The sequence below is a fragment of the Equus quagga genome, chromosome 3 (assembly GCF_021613505.1).
Source record: "Equus quagga isolate Etosha38 chromosome 3, UCLA_HA_Equagga_1.0, whole genome shotgun sequence".
Taxonomy (NCBI): Eukaryota; Metazoa; Chordata; class Mammalia; order Perissodactyla; family Equidae; genus Equus; species Equus quagga.
This window is the reverse complement of record NC_060269.1, coordinates 57750668-57768121: the sequence shown is the minus strand read 5'-3', so window position 1 is coordinate 57768121 and position 17454 is coordinate 57750668. Positions and strand designations below refer to the sequence as shown.

General features: G+C 41.0%; 1 protein-coding gene across 1 annotated transcript in view; it reads right to left on the bottom strand.

The window, feature by feature from the left end:
- Positions 1 to 17454, bottom strand: part of GALNTL6 (polypeptide N-acetylgalactosaminyltransferase like 6) — a 1100859-nt gene that overhangs the window by 167104 nt on the left and 916301 nt on the right. The gene's annotated exons all lie outside the window — the stretch shown is intronic.

Here is a 17454-nt window from a genome sequence, read left to right as displayed (position 1 = left end):
TTCTTCCTCCCTTAGCCTCAACACAGGTCTCACTTGTGGTTCTGGAAGAAGCTGTGAAGAAGGTAGAGAACATTGTCTTTTCTTTTCCTTCTTGTTTTACTTCTCTTCTCACTTTGCTTCTGGCTCCCCCAGGGCTGGAGAAGGAGGGATCAGAGGAAAGGGGCCAATGGCCATTTTACTTAGCTGGTGCTGTCTGTAGATCTCTTGGTTGTTGGTTTTTTTCTGTCATGACAGGTGCCCAAACACTGGTTTTCTCCCCTGGGGTGCATGTGAATTCTTGTGTGTGCATATGTGTTTATGTGTGTGTGTGTGTGTGTGTGTAGAGGCTGCTTCTGACACTACTGATGCATTCTCTGGCAGGCTGATCTCTTGGGACCACTTCCTTTAACTTCTTCCTTGCAAGGGCAACCCATCTCTTTCTTCCCTTGGCAGCCAGTTCTCTTGGATAGAGTACTCCAAAGAAATTCAAGCCTAGTTATTTACCCACTTGGCCCATGGGAAATCTCCCTATCTTTGTCCTGACAAATGGCGAAAGTAGCAAAAGCACAGGCTTCTCCCCCAGTTGCCCACTTTTATCTTGCTCTTAGAGGCAGCTCCATCCATGCTCCAGCCTTCAGCCCGCTCCACACAAGAGCAGACACGAGCCTGTCTTCATGGATCACTCTACACTCCTGGGCCATGTGATGCTCTCTTGGAACCCTTAAAATCTCCAACCCAGAGGTAACCCAGGGTGAACAGATGCTTTTCGATAACCCAGCAGGATCTAAACAGAGAGTAAAATGCCTCTCTTCTTGTAATCCCTCTCCTCAACTCCTTCAAGGGGTTCTCTGAGGGGCTTTTCTCTTAAATTGCGGGTTGGAAAAGCAGACTCCTCCCTTCTCTCATGGATATTTGGCATCTCTCTGTAGAAAGAGGTAGTTTTTTTTCTATCCATTATAATAAAAAAGACCAGTTTTGAAGCCTTAAGTATAATACCAAGATGTCAATAAAAGTCTTTCTTAAGATTCTGTTAGTGTCGAATGGGATTAGTATTGGAGTTCTTCTTTGTGGAGAGAATGAGGACCTAAAGTCACGCTAGTTATAACTGACAGGCACCTGGTCAAATTGATCCCTCTCACTAAGCTTGACAGGGCTCAATTGTAGGAAATGAGGAGTCTGCAAAGGGCAGAGAGGTAGGAGAGGAAAGTCAGGAGGAAGAGAGCTGCTTAAGGGATTCTCAGGTCACAATGGCAGATTTCATTCCTAGGTTTCAGTGGCAGGTTTCCTCAGTCTGTCCTCTCTAGAACACCATCAGGTGATGAGAAAAGGTGCCTACTCTAGTTTCTCTTCAACTTAAGGGCTCTCTGGTATCCATTGACAGCAATATCTTCAGAATGACAAATGGTTGTAATTTATCTCTTAAATTATAGTCTTCCTAAAAATTGTCGACCTAAGGTTTCCAGAATATTGAGAAGAGAAGATTTTGGGTGCTTTAATTAAAAAATTTGACTACTGATTGTAAAAGCTGGATGTTATGTACCCAGCTTAGAGTGTTGTCTTAGTGGTCAGGCATAACAGAGATTTACCAGTGTGTCAGCCCAGAAGAGCACTCCTGTCTTATTGGGTAACACCCCCTACACATGCACACAAGTGTATACACACGTGTGTGCACGCGCACACACACACACACACACACACACACTTGCCTTGTGGTTCTATGGGGCTGTCAATCTACATTAGCAGTAATGATTGGGGCAGAAGCCGTCATGATCCAGGCTGGGACAAGTCAAATCTTTTGTAAGGTGTGAGGCAAGTACTACCTGTGGCCATGGTTCTCTCCACTTAAGGGCCCTCTCGTATCCACTGACAGCAGTATCTTCAGAATGACAAACGGTTGAAATTTCTCTCTTAAATTATAGTCTTCCTAAAAACCGTCAACCTAAGGTTGTCTAGTGGCCAAAGACAGAAGTGAGTCCAGATGGTGTTGAAGGCCCAGATTCACTTGTTTCAGAAGCAAGACCCTTGCCTTTTATGCAGCTGGGTTGTGTGAGCCCATAGAGTCCCCTTTCTTCTTAGAGGGGCCTGAGTTGGGTTTTAGTCACTTGAAACAGAAAGGTCCTGAGCTAAGTACACAAGACACTGAGTTGGCTAGAAGGGGACTTTGGCTGCAGTCCATTTTCCTGGTTTTGAGCAACATATTTCACCATCTAATTGTCCTGTTTTCTTTTAAAAACATTTGTTAAATAGCACTTCTCATGAATGAAAAGAGCTTAGCATTAGAAATTCTGGGTTTAGCTTCTGCTTCAACATCTTGTTGACCATGTGACTTTGAACAAGACACTATTTGCCTGTTTCCCTATGTGTACACTGGATATTATAATACTTAAGAAGGCTGTTCCCAGAATTGTCAGGAAGATCAAATAGAAAATACACATGAAATTACTTTGTAAACTATAAATTACTAGACAAATGTAAGACATCATTACTAATAATAGCAACAGTATTTTGAATAGCATTTGGAAGTAATATTATGGCATTTCATTTGGCAGTATCTGAAAAAAATATTTTGACTTCTTGGAGAAAATATCCATAGGAACATACATATCTTCTCCATACCTCTTGATGTGCTCAGAGATTCATCTGGGTCACTAGGCATCCAGATTCAAGCAGGTAAAGGATTCCTTTAGAGATGCATATTTCAGTATGAATCGGTTTAAACCAAAAAAATTTTAAGATCGAATACCTGGTTTAGTGTTATCATATTGAAGAAATGGGAGTTTTCATGGAGGAGGAAAAAAGGGACCCCACATTGAAGGAATAGACATTTGATGAGGAGTGGCATAGGCTGGGTATTTCAAGGAACACTCAGGGTTTTATTGGCCAGGATATCATCGGTCATTTGAGAGTGTGGGAATAAAGAAAGTAGGATGTGGGAGGCGAATAAGGAAGAGGAAGAGCCTCCCTAATATCAGAGCTAAGTGCTGGTCTTATCCTCTCCTTGAAGAGACCTGAGAGATGGTGTCTACGGAAACCAGGCCCCACCCACACCATCATTCAGCCTTGGGAGCAGAACTGGTAGGATGGAAGCATGTCAGGGAGAGGCACTTGTCTAATCCTGGGCCTGAGTCATACACCCGCTGAGGAAGTCAGCCTCCCAGGCCCTGGTCCAGGGTTAGTTCTGCTCACAAACGTAAACTCTTTGGAGAGGTATTTTTGAGCCTGTACAGTTGCACTTCTTTGCAGCTTAGAGAGAATTGTGATAATTTAAGGTTTATCACAGACACAGACCATAAATCAGGGTTTGTTACTGGTAGAAATAATAGAAAGCCCCAGAAAGCCCTTTAGAGTCTCAAAAAGCATTAGGATGGTTCAATTTAAAGTATTTTAGCATGCTGGTAATACAGTGAGTGCGTATTGGTGGAACTGCATGCCATCTCTGTTTGAAATCCCAGTTCAGCTTTGTTAAAGACCTAGGAGTAAGCAATTAACTTCCCACAATTCCAATACAATGTTCTTCAAAATGGGCCCATTTTAGAATTATTGATTTTGTATTATAGATAAATAATTATGTGTCTGAGAGTCGCCCTGTTGTGGTGTTGGAGAGATCTAGATGCGAATTTCAGTTCTGCTGCTTAATTGTGTGACCTTGAGCAAGTTATTAACGTCCATGAGTCTCCATTTTCTCATCAGTTAAATGAAGGTAATAATAATTACTAGCTACAGGATTGTTATGAAGATTAAAGTCAACAAAAGTAAAACATCCAGGGCATTAACTGACAGTCAGAGAGGGCTCAACAGGTGACAGAAGCCATTATTGTAATTATGACTAGCAATTTTTTCACCTTGACTGGGTTGTAGTTGTGAGTTTCATAGTGTGGGAGATGGGATTCACTGCCATCTCCTCTGATATGGAGATCCTCCCTCAGAGGTGGACAGTCACTTGAAAGACAACCTCACTCGCTTTAGACTTTTTTTGGGCTCAGATTTGCATCTCAATGCAATGGCTTTAGGACCTCAGCAACCATCAAGGTTGTATTTTGCTGAGGAGATTAAGATCCAGAGAAGCAATGTTCCAGGACTGCAAATTCAGTGGGTGGCCAGCCAGGGCTCTGGCCATGCTGAAAGCCTGGGACGGCTCCCTTCAGCCCTTCACAACCCGCGGCCAGAGCATGCCACTCCACTGTTTCCTGTCTGTGCCCCTTCAGTGTTTTTAAACACAGTTTCCTCTCCCTGGAAGTCCTTTGTTCTCCTTTCTTTCCCTAACTCTCTCCCACCACCTTTCTCTTTGAACGCTGATCTTTCAAGGTGTAGCCCAGATTCACCCTCCAATTTTCTTTGCCCCTTTTGGCAGATGAGCTTAACATAGTTTGTACAGCATCCACTTTGGGACAAATCACAGCGTGTGGTAGGTGTCTGTTTCTGTCTCTGTCTCCATCATTAGACAGACTGGGAGAGCGGAGGCGAGGCTTCGCTTATCTCCTCCGGCTCCGGTTCTAGATCAGAAGGTATCAAGTGTAGCCTCCAGGCCTGCACAGCAGATGCTCATTATCCATATGGCAAATCAATGAACCAGGCCTTTTGATTCCCAATCTTGTTTTCTACCTCTTATGCCAGCCGTTTACCTCCACGCGCCTCCCTAACCTACCCTTGAGGACAGCCGCTAGAGGAGACAGATTTTGGCACTACATCCGCTCACCTCTAAATAATGCCGCAGTGAGGCTGCTTGATGATTTTACAATCAGGGTTTATTTTGTCCTGCTTCAACTTGGGACACTCTGGACGTTCGTAGCCTGGAGGTTGTTTGTCTTGATTTGCAGTGTGCGTTAACTTTAATGTAAGAGTCAAAACCTCATTTGCAAAAACAAGGATTTTAACCTTTTGTCGATGCTTTCTTTTAAAACGAGTTACCTCTTCTTCCAGGAGGTGGCAGTATAACACAAACAATCGTTTGAGCAAACTGCAGTTTTGACTGTTTTAGGTTCACTTTAGCATCACAGCAAGAGGGGTCTCCTTCTGGGTTAGATTTCTACAATAATTCTAAATTAAAAAGATAGAGTCTATCTAAAGATTTTATCTACCAGTCATCTGTTCCCTGCCAATCATTCTCATACATTTCCTCAGGTAAGAAAATTTAGCCCTGGTTATGTAAGAATTCCTTCATACCTGACACTTGAAAATATAAAACAAAAAATCCTTAGGAAAAATTCTCTGTAATTGTTTTAGTGTATGTATTATTAGTCTTAATTTTTTGTTGCTATATTTAACCTACTATATTATGTTAGCTGAGGAAAAATTGTTTGGGCTATTGATGTGACCTCAGTTGACAAAACTTTTTTTGTGGAATTTATTTGAATGTGTGTAAGTTCTAGACATATGTATATTTATTGGAGCGTGTGTCTTTCAAAGAGTTATTTCAGCCTCCCAGAATTATGGTTTGTTTTTTAGACTCAGCACATTCTACAGAATTAGATTTCATTAATTTAGTTTCTCAGATTTTGTTTAGTTATCTATAACTTCTAGAGAATTTCTTAAATAAAACTGGAAGAAAATATTTATCAGACCAAGATGAATTATATGTCAGAGGAGTCAAGAAATAGTTTTCAGGGTGTGCCTACTTAAAATTTTGGATACCAAGAAGCAAAGATTTGAAGCGTGTCAGCAAGTCAGAAATCTATCACTTAAAGGATGTATCTAATACTTGTTATTCTCTGAAAAGACAACGAGCAGCAAACCGCTCAATTATGATTAATAAATAGTTGTTATTTATGATATTCCAATTCACTTGTGTATAAATATGTGTTGACGTCTTTAGTATATTTTCTCATTCTAGAGGCAAGAAAAATCTTTGTACTGTGGATCGCAGACCCTGCATCCCCATTTACTCTCTATTAATACCTAACTTCTTTTTCCACTGTGCTGGTCACAAAGGAGACAACAGAGACCAAAGCCTGAGTAGCAATGAGGTCCCAAGGGATGGGTGGAAGGAAAGATCTAGCACAAGGTGTCTTTGCAAATACTGACCCTTCACTTGTTTCTTCATGCAACAAATACTTCTTTAGTGCCTACTATCAGCGGTCACTGTATGAAGTGGTAAGGACACAGTCAGCCAGATAGGCAGACATACTCTCTGCTGACATTCTTACAGACCAAACCCTGTTTCTCTCTCTCCTGTATCTATTTTCTGCTTCTAAGACTGCATTTAGATGGACAGTGAATGTCTTGCATTCATCTCTCTTATCTTGTAACTTTTCTCCCCTGGGTTCTATCTCATACACATACAGAGGAAGACGATGAAAAGACATGTAGGAGAACAGCAAGTGAAGATGGAGAACTGGAGTGATGCATCTACAAGCCAAGGAATGCAGGAGGCTGCCAGGAGATGGGAGACCGGCCTGGGCCAGTTTCCCCGCTGGAGCCTTCAGAGGGAGCTGGGCACAGCTGACACCTTGATTTTGGACTTCTGGCCTCCAGAACTGTGAGACCATACATTTCTCTTGCTTTAAGCCACGGGTTTGTGGTACTTGGTTACAGCAGCCCCAGGAAACTAATATGGATTTTGGTTCCATCTTTTTGCTTTCCAGTATGGGAGATTTCTGTGACTTTTTCTTCCAGATTGCCAGCTTGGGCTTTAGCCCCATCAATCTATTATTCAGTGCATCCATTGCCTTTTTAATTTTTGTGATCATATCCTAAATGTCCATAAAGATTCTTCTTGTTCTCTTTCCACAGAAACTGTTCTAGATTTTGGATGAAGATAATTAGATTTTTAAAATAAGCATCTCTGTTTCCTCTAGGTTCAGTTGTTCTGGTGGTTTATTCTGTTTCTTTTCTTTTTTGTACTGATGTAACAAGTTATGATATTGAGATCATATTTTTGAAGAAAAGACACTGATAGGTTTATAAGATCCTATGTCTGGGCAATGAGCATGGGATTCCTCAGTGGAAATGGTCCCCCCCAGAGGCCGGGCTGACTGTGGGCTCTGATGAAGTGGATGATAACAGGCAGGCTTCCCTCTCTGTGGGGTGTGGAGTGTAGCAGAGACAGTTGCCAAAATAAGGAGAGTTTACTCAGGTTTGGAGCGCTCCAGTGTGTTTTCCTCCCAAGCAGAACTACTTTTCCTGTTTTCCCACAATGTGTAATATGCAGATCAAGGGTAACTAAATTTATTCCCTATTCTAACACTTAAAGAATGCACTGAAAACAATTGTGTAATGGGACAATATTTTTGAAAGAAAGTATCATTGATAAAATTCCTTTTCTTTGTAATTCTCGTTATATTTGGCTTTCTGCCCACTGAAGCTGAGGCTTCTGCTGCTTTAGAGGGAGGCAACATGCCACCAAGAATAGGAAAGTCATTGCTCAGCTTGGCTTTCAAATAACATAGCATCAAAGAAGCAGAGATTTCATTTGCAAAAGCAATGGTTTGTTGAAAGAGGGAAAAGGATTTGTTGGTTCCAACTAATCAAACTGGGTGGGCTTTGACCAAGTGCCCATTGAAGGTGAAGGAGGGATAGGTGTGGTGGGGAGAGAAAGACTCTAGATCAGCTTTAGGATCCCAGAACTTAGAGGGATTGTCCCCACTTTCTGTCTGTAGTTCAGCTTTGCAGGATACCTTTAAGTAGCATGCTCTATGCCATGAGGCAGCTTCTAAGAATGAAATGGGTGGTACGGTATGGTTAGTTACGCTGGGGGCCTGAGATGGGGCCTTATAGGTCCCCATAGCCTGCACGTGTGTGGAGGGGAGCCAGATATTTTTCATGTCTGAGAAAGAGGACAAGTGCTAGGTAGATGACAGCTGAAATCTAGACAGGGATAACCATGATGTTGGGTGAAGGGAGTCATCTCTGAGGTTGAGGCTGAACAGAAAAAGCTGAGGATCGGTTAGAGCATGGAACTGTGTCTGCAGGACTAGTGCTTAGCAAGAATTAAGAACTTAGATAAGGCTGAGTCAGAGGTAGGATGGCCAACCCATGATTAGAGACCAGACAGAGAAATGACAGCTGTGGACGCTATAGCAAGGTATCCAGTGAGGACAAAAGTCTCTTTTTAGAGATCTGTTACATTCCATCTGAATCCAGTGGAAGCTAGCTGAGAAAGATAAAACTTCAAATGACCCCTCTCCCCTATCATGACTCTCCCTAGAATCCAGATGCCATCCTGGAGAGGAGGAGATTGGAAGAAATTTGAGCTCAGCAATTTGGAATGGAAAACAATCCTGATACAGAATTTGATTCTGAACTGACTGAGTTTGAATTGAGAATGGACTGAGAATTTACCTGTAAGAGACCAAGATCTTGATCAGAAGGCATCTACTTGGTGAGATCAAGGGCTCACTGCTGTCCAGTGATGTCAGACCCAGGAAAGAGGACCTATGTTCTCATCAATTTTGGACATTCCCTTCCCTGCAGGGTGGGCAGTCTGGGGGCTAAGGGGATGTGCCCACAGGAGGCTGCACACCTCTTGTAAACCGGGTACTAGAGTTTGTGTTATTCCTACACAAATGGTTCCGAGGCCTGTGGCATTCTCTTCTTTGATTCTCTTTCCTATGACTGCCCTCTTGTGGCTTGGAGTTTATACCTTAAGGCTGAGGGGTGCCCAAAGGATGGCTATTTTTGTGGATGGAGTAGGACATGTGGACTTCGATGTCCACCTGCATGTGCCCACAAGCTGTTGAGGTGCAGGCAGAACAAGTGGGAAGAGAAAGGGTGGGCCATGAGTTGCTGTACTGTCGCACACTGCCATGACAAGCTGTAGAACTTTGAGGAGGAATTCTACATTCAAACCTGGCTTTCCAGGTTGATGTGAAGGTATATTTATCAAGCTAAGAGGATAGAACAAAATTCAGTAGTTTATTAGTTTGATTTATAACTTCTAATGTTTAGGCATAACCCTCCAGGGCCTTCATTTGCCCTCTCGCCCTGGGTGCTGCGTGTGTTAGGAGCAGGCCTGCTGCCCTCAGTGAAACAGTAGTTGGGGGTTCTGTTGAGTTCAGTCATAGAGATAAAGAAGGTTATATTAATGAGAGTTTGAGTTGTGACTGTATGTTTGGAAACTGTTGCCTGTGCTAGAATTATCATCTATGAGGTGATTTCTAGTACTATAAAAAGTTAAAATTTAATCCTTGCAGGAGCGTTAAGCAAAGGAGAAATACATAGCAAGTCTACTTTCTTCTCCAGTTTTTAAATTTGTGGACTTGAGGAGGGAGAGGCTGTGGGGAGGGGGAGGGAAATACTGCCTGCTCCCACGAGGCCACTATGTGTAAGCGCAGACCCCATTTTCTCCTGCTGCTCACAGCCTTTCCCTCAGCTGTCTGCCTCCCCTCACACGCCCTTCAGGCTTGCTTCCTCTTTTCTGGTCTGTGATGTAATTCTTTCTTTCTTTCATTGATACTTCTAACTTGTCCTTCTTTCCTCAATTTCTCCCTTTGTGCACTACTTCCGGAAGCCCTGGGCAAGTTTTTCTCCCAGTCCAGTGAAACCCAGAAAACCCTCTGGCCTTGCGACTCTCCTGCTGTCCTGGCCTGGCTCACCCAATTTCCCAAGCAGGATCTGGGCTGAGTTCACTCTCTGTCTTCCATTCTAGCTCCTACTGAGGGAAGAACAAGCCAAAATGTACAGAAACAGTAAACATTTCGGTGTTGCCGCAGAGCTCCATAACTGAAGAAGGTTCAAGCTGGAAGGCGCCCTCGAGGTCATTTGGGTCAGAAACTGCATACTGGAGACTCGGAATCTCCACCACCCAGTCAGTGGGAGGCCTCCCATCCTGCCAGATGGTCTGGGCCTCTGCTTTTCCGGTGAATTATACCAGGTAATCTCCCTCCCTCAAGAGTTCATTTTGTCGAATTTTTATTGGCACTCCAAGAAATAAAAACAGATATTCTTTTCTCCTTAACATATTTCCAGATGGATCTATCCCAAGAAATATTAGACAAAAAAAAAAAAACAAGAAAGAGAAGAAACTCTTGTCCCTGCCAATTGGCATTATAACTATTGCTTAATTATTTCTTTGAAGGACGGAATGATGGTCTTGGCTAAAACCAGTGCCTTCGTGGAGATGACCTCACTTTAGCTACTGCTCCTGGACCCCAAAGACATAATCAGAACAGCAAACCATAAAGACTAGTTATTTTAGTCACAGGTAAGATAATATAAGTATATTACTTTTCTAATATGGCTCATTTCTATTTATGTCAAGGAGAGTATGTGTATTACTATTTATTTTATTTTATTTTAGTCCATTTATTTTATTTTTGCTCTAAGTTTATTAGAAGATTGAGAAAGGGAATCGCCTCATTTTTGAAGTCTCTTTTCTGTCCCATACATGACTCATCTCTGAGCACAATCTCACTGTTATGGGCTGAATGTTTGTGTCTCCCAAAATTCACATGTGAAACCTAATCCCCAATATAATGGCATTTGAGGTGGGGGCTTTGGCAGGTGATTAGGTCATGAGAATGGAACCCAAATGAATGGGATTAGCACCCTTATGAAAAAGGCACCAGAGAGCTCCATTGCCTCTTCCACCAGGTGAGGACACAGCAAGAAGACAACTGTCCGTGAACTGGGAAGCAGACTCCCAACAGATATTAAATCTGCCAGTGCCTTGTCTTCGGACTTCCGAGTCTCCAGAACTATGAGAACTAAATATCTGTTGTTTATAAACCACCTAGTCTATGGTATTTTTTTAATAGCAGCTTGAATACACTAAGACACTCACTTCCTGGCATGTGATCCAGAACAAAGACCACCCATCAGAAGATATCAGCATAGACTCAAAGCCAGGCTTTATCTCTTTCCTGCACCTATTATTCATATGTATCCACTGTCTTTGGAAAATAATTTGAAACAATTTTTTTTTTTTTTGAGGAAGATTAGCCCTGAGCTAACCGCTGCCAATCCTCCTCTTTTTGCTGAGGAAGACTGGCCCTGAGCTAACATCCGTTCCCATCTTCCCCTACTTTATATGTGGGATACCTACCACAGCATGGCGTGCCAGGCAGTGCCATGTCCACACCCGGGATGCAAACCAGCAAACCCTGGGCCTCAAAAGCGGAGCATGTGCACTTAACCGCTGCGCCACCAGGCCGGCCCCAATTTGAAACAATTTACAAGCAAAATTTATATAAATAATATCATATTTAATGATAATATAATAATCATTATCGTAATTATAATTATTATAATAACAAAATAATAATGATAATATAATCATATATACATATAAAATCTTGGAATTGGGTTCTGACTGATAGCTTTGGTAGCCAAATGTGTTCTATGTCTGTGGTGAGAAATTTAGGACTAAAGACTTGTGACCTTTTCACAGTCTATTGTTCCCACTGGGTTCCAGTGAGTGTCTAGAACCTAGACAGCCCTAGATTCTTACAGCATCTTGGAGTTTGTTAGATGTCTGAATTGAAAGATAAATATCATTACCTTTTTAAGAACTAGGCTCTTTGTTAAAGATGTTATCTCCTGGATTCCAGTTTTAAAAATGATTTTAATTATCATTCATCATGTAAATGATTCTAGGAAGACATTCGGCTACCAGATAATTTTTCCTAAAACGTTCCTATATCATCTCTCCCTTCTACATGCAGAATAAAGGCCTTCTGAAGTTTGTTCTCGACCATAATTTTTTTTGTCTTTATTTTATACCACTCCTTTACAAGAATCTGTGCTGTATTCAAACTAGTTTTGGGTGAAACCCTACAAATACTATGCTTAGCAAATACTGTACTATACCATTTTCCTTAGCTAAAATCCTTTTCTGAAGAACTATCACCTCGTCAAATATGCATGGCCTTGTCAGACCGTTTCCTCTTCTAAACTAAATATTTATTTCATCCATTCAATAAATATTTGTTTAGTGTGCAGGTACTAAGTACTAGTGATGAAGTGCTGAATACATTGAATAAAACAGTCCTCGCTGCCCTCATGGAGTTTCCATTCTAGTATCAATGTTAGCAACGATTAGAGGGAAAAACAAAAGAGTTGTTGACTGGAGAAGAAAAGTAAAGAGAATAGTAGAGCTGGAGCAGATATTTTATCGATGAAGCCTCAGGCCAGAAAACAAAGGTGAATATCCCTAGGCCTTGGGTCTATATTCCTCTCTGCAGGGAGAGAAGTCAAAGTTGGGTGAATGACAGAGGATTCTGTTAAATTCTGCCATGCTCCAGTATGACGTTATCATGGGTAGAATAAATGTTGCTGAACCTTCAGTACTAGGAAGGCGGGGCTGTGACAATATTTACACGGCATCATGGAGATTTTCTCCTTATCTAAAATGCTAGCAGAACTTTGATGAAAGAAGGCTGGGGAGCCAGGAACAGGAGATCTGGACACAGACACGGTGTGATTATATCATAGACACAACCCATAAAACAGTCCAGATAAGCAGTGAATGTAGGTAGACTGAAGTCACATCTTGCGGGGTGGGGAAGCAACAGAGCAACCAGTCATCACATGCGAGACAGAAAGATGGACTCAAGACCCCTGCTTAGGAAGCGGAGCAAAGGGGTTAGTGGTTGAAAAAACAGGGAAATGGACAACAAAAAGTCATCAATCCAATTTGTGAACTCCACAATTCTTCAATACATAAGAAGCCATTGCTAAGTCTTAAGTGGTGCAGATTTGTCAATAACTAATGGATAGTACTGGAGGTCTAGAGGTGATTGGCTGATATTGCCAGGCTGATATATGCATGAAGAATCCAGTCTCTAGCCTGGCTATAGAGGAGCTAACTAACCTTGTAGCAGTGAAGCAAGACCAGGAATGAGACTCAGAAATCCAAGGTTAAAGAAGACATGTAATCAAAGAAACAAGGTAGGGGCTACTTAGAACAAAAGTCATGGTAAAGGTATTCTAGAGTTCCACCAGGACCATGGTCTGAGAGATTGGTAGACATGGATAAAAATCTGTTTGAGGTTGGAGGAATAGGTCTCACCTCCTTTCAAAATAGCCTAACTTACCAGGTCTCCTGTGATCGAGTGACTGTTAAAGGGAGTGGTGGCAGAAACAAGAGATTAAAAAGTACAAACACATGGTCAGAAACCAGAAAAACAGGCACCTAAAAGCCAGAGGCACCTCAGGAGCCCAGAGATCTCAAGAGGGCAGAACAAAGGAAAGAAGAGCAGCCAGCACCAGTAGGGCAATGGCAGTGAAGGTTAATTTAGGAATTAAGTTTGTTAATGTTATTCTGGATGCTAAAAAAAGGAGAAAGTGATAGGAAGCACCTTGCTGAGGTAAAGATCATACCCACTGACAGAGGGAGGAAAGAAATAGCCATTTCTGGTGAGCAGATCCTGACAAGGGAAAAGTATTTTTACAACCTCTTGGTGTGAATTGTTTATTACATGGTGATTTCCCCAGAGACTAGGACGAGGGCAGCCAAAGAGCCTGGAAAGCAAGCAATGGGGCGAGGTCTTCAAAGGGAAGAGAGCTGTAATTAACAAGTTTGCTTTGGAACATCTCTGCCTATGTTACACTGTTTAACTTTACCTTAAAAAATCTTCCGTGGGCTTTCATTCTGGGCTTTTGAAGGAGATTGATTTTATTCAATGTTTTGATTAGTTTTTAAGACCCTTGAGCCATTTGTTATTCTCACCCTCGATAGAGTAGGACACCATTTAAAAATTTGACTGTATTTTTCCCTAAACATTTTGTCCTTTTGCGGTTGTCAAATATTGAATTAGACCTTATTATAAACAGAGCAGAAGCTGGCATTGTTGACATTTCCCTTCATTAGGAAGAAACTGAAAGCTGACATTTTCAACCTATCAGCTCTAGTTTGGTTCACGGATAAGAACACAGTATGGGGAATGAGGCAATCTGTTTCCTTTCTTGCTTTCATTATAGACTTGCCATGAAACATTAATTGATAAAATGACTTCACTTAATGGATGCCTAAGTTTCTGTTCAAAGAAGAGGAAAAGTATTGATTAACTCTAGGATTTAAAGTCTGAATGAATGAAAGAAGACATTGATTTGAATCCTATGAGATTATTGATTAAACCTAAAAAAATTTGAAATCTGAACAAATGAATGAAGACATTGATTTGAGTCCTGATTTTGCCTCTTATTAGCGAGTCGATTTCTTTGGTTCTTGTTTTCTTTATTTGCAACATTGGAAAAATAACAATAGCTACTTTTGCTGCACTGAAGGATTGTTATGAGGGATCAATTAGATAATGTAGCAAAGTGCTTTACATACTGTGAAGTGCTAGACAAATATTAGATTTTATATTACATAGGCTTAATGAAATAGGTTATTTGGTTACATAATAAATAATTAATAATAATAGGTTATTATTAAATAAATAGGTTAATTGAGGGACTTCTGGAATCATATGAAGTTCAGGCAAGATCTGTGGTTGAGGCTTTGGAGAGCTGAAGTCCTATTTCACTCTCCTGGAACGCATCACTAGACTAAATTGATGAGGGTATTTTCTAACTTAATCCTCTCATGAGTTGAGACTGCAATTTCAACACCTCAGTCTTACAGAATTATCTGGTTGGAGGTTGAGGCTGAGGCAGCGAATACTATGGTATTTTGTATGCACCAGTTTGATTTTTTGAGGAAAAGGAGGCAAAGTTTGGAAGCAATTGCTTGAAAATCATAGCAAAATTTGTGAGAATATTGCCTTGGCTTGAGAAGTAGAGTATGAACAAAATTCTCCCACCCTACCAAACTGATACTCCAGGCTTTACAAGTGGCCCAATAGGGGCTGGACAGAAAGAAAGAGAAGATGAGCAATATTCAGTTCAATTCGAGGTGAAAGTGGAGAAGACGTCTAAAGTTATCCTTCTTACATTACATTCTACCTTAAATTCAGTCTATTTTCCCATGGGAGTCAGTTTTAGTCCTTACTAACTTTGATTAAATTCAGGATAACCAATATTGGGTCAAAATCCACATGGAAAGAATTTTGAGTAAAAGAGATTACTTTCGCTTTCAAATTTTGAGTACTAAGGTGCATGCAGCTCAATCCTCATTGGAATTTACCCAAGCGGGATGTTAAAATTTTGAACGTCAATAATTCAATCAATAAGGTATTGAAAAACTAGTCATTCATTCTAGGCATCAAGTAACTTGATCCTCAATCTGTTGTTCTCTTCTTTGCATTAATAAGGTGAAATTTCTGGGCCCACCAAGGAGAAACAGCCCCTCTTCTACCAGGCTGGTCAGCCCAAGCCTGGGCCCATGGCCTTCTGAGCAGAGGGCTGGCTAGATCTCAGTCCCACTCACACCTCTCCATGGGCAGCTGTGTGCAGGCACCATCTATCGGGAAAAGGCAACTCTGGAATGATTTTGTTTAACCCAGTGTCCTGAACATGTCTTGAGACAATGTTGCTGCAAAGATTGGTGAAGGCCAGTGATGTTTTCAGCTTTGTGATAGTCATTTACCAGCATGCATTGCTGCTTGGAGAAGAAATTATTGCCTTCTCTGAAAATGTTTTTTTCTAATTGAACTTGATTATTCCTTAAGCACCACAGAATTCATCTTCTCTGAGTACAAAGGGAGGTGGAAATTTCCAAGGAATACTGGGAATCCTTAGATCTGGGTCCTTATTCCAATTTCCTGTGTTAACTTTGGAAATTTGCTTAACTTCTTTGAGCCTGAATTACCTCATTTGTAAAAATGCAGACAGTATATTTAATTATGTACTTGAGATAAAGATTAGTTGGCAATATATGTAAATTTCCTAGCCCAGCTCTTAGTAGTAGACATTTAACGACTCAATTTTCTCCACCATGACTTGAAAGAAAGAATGTAGCACAGAATGGTGAGTCAGCACCCCCAGATTCTAAGTAGCAGCTGTTAAATTTATTGGTTGCAACACAAGATAAGTCGCTCAGACTCTATAGCTTAGATTTCTTCTTCTATAAAAATAAGAGGTTGAATTGCCTCTAAGGTTTCTTCTAGCTTGAACTTATGATTATTTGCATGTTTTTTTCTAATTCAATTAGATTCTAAACTTAAATTTAGTACAACATTGTTTTTGTTACCCAAGAGGTATTGACTACTTCCACATGGTGTTGGCATCAGTACTTTCTCACACTCCTGTATAGGGAAGAGAGCCAGCAAGTTCCCAAGGATCTGTACTCTGTCCCTTGGAAGAACAAAGGAAGACAGTGTCAGTAAATCTCTAGAAAGCATTCTACTTCCATGTAACAGTGATACAGCTCTCTGTCTCAAAGAAGTTGAATTTTATCCATTTTAGCATGGGCTATATGTCACACTTTAGGATTACAGACTCAGCACACAAGGATTCTACATTTGGCCCTTAGACCCTCAGGGGATCATTGGTATTTGAAGTGCTGACCTTGAGGTGCCTTGAAACGGGTCATGGCCGTTGCTATCCATGCCCTGGGATATTTCTAGGCTAGGTAAGCGGCCTAGATGAGGAGTCACTGAATTCAAACTGATGTGTCTGTGGTCATAGGTTCCCTGAGGGAATAAATGGACATTTGTATCCTGTAACATGTTTTTACTCGCAAGTGTAGATATCTTTATTTTTAAAATTTTTGAAGTTGGTGCTATATATTGCTGGAAAATAGAGAATGTCAGTCCTCACTAAAGACTGTGTACAAGAATTCCATCTATGATGATGAAAACTCTAAGTTTTAGAAGTCTTTGAGGAATTGTGGAGATCTGAGGAAGATTGGCAGAGTAAAAGTAATTTCTCCGCAATTCAAAGATAGGATAGAGGCAGATTCTGAAGAATACAGCAAACCTGCAAAACTGAATAGACCACTGAATTCACTGTGAGTACTTAGCAAAAGGAAGCATGATGTCTAGGGACCAGTGCAAATTCCCTAGAAACTAACTTTACTTTTATGGTTGACAGACGCATATATTAGGGCCTGAGTTCCTGATATGTTGGATGGGCTATTTCACGCTATCCTTGTGAATAGGCTGGGGAAACGTGCATGAGATTGCAGTAGTCAAGTGAATTTACATATATTGAGCAGCTGCATAAAGGAGCATGAGCTTTCACAGGATTCTGGAGGACCTGGAAGACATGGGGATAGAACTGGAGATATTTAGTCTGGAAAAGAAAAGAACTTCTTTCTTCCCTCTTGAGAGGGAGAGGGATGGTAGCTGTTATCAGATATTTTAACAGCTCTATCATCAAAGAGGAATTAGACATTCCTTGTGGCTGAAGTAGGACAATTTGGGATCACGGAGGCAGAATTTTCTGAATACAAGGGAAAAGATTTCTGTTTATCAGTCTAATGGAATGAACTGTCTTTTGAGGTAGCAAATTTTATGTCCCCGAAGAGTTCAAGAAGAGGCTGGTCATCTGTCTTGGACATTGTCTAGTGGTTGCTTGCATTAAAGGCAAGTTGGACAAGATTATATTTTTTCTAAATTTTTAGATGCCAAGATAATGTTGGGGAAGAGTTAGTGTTCAGAAAGCAAATGAATATCCTCCCCTTTGTCATTGCAACTAAAGGAACATATTATGTTTTGT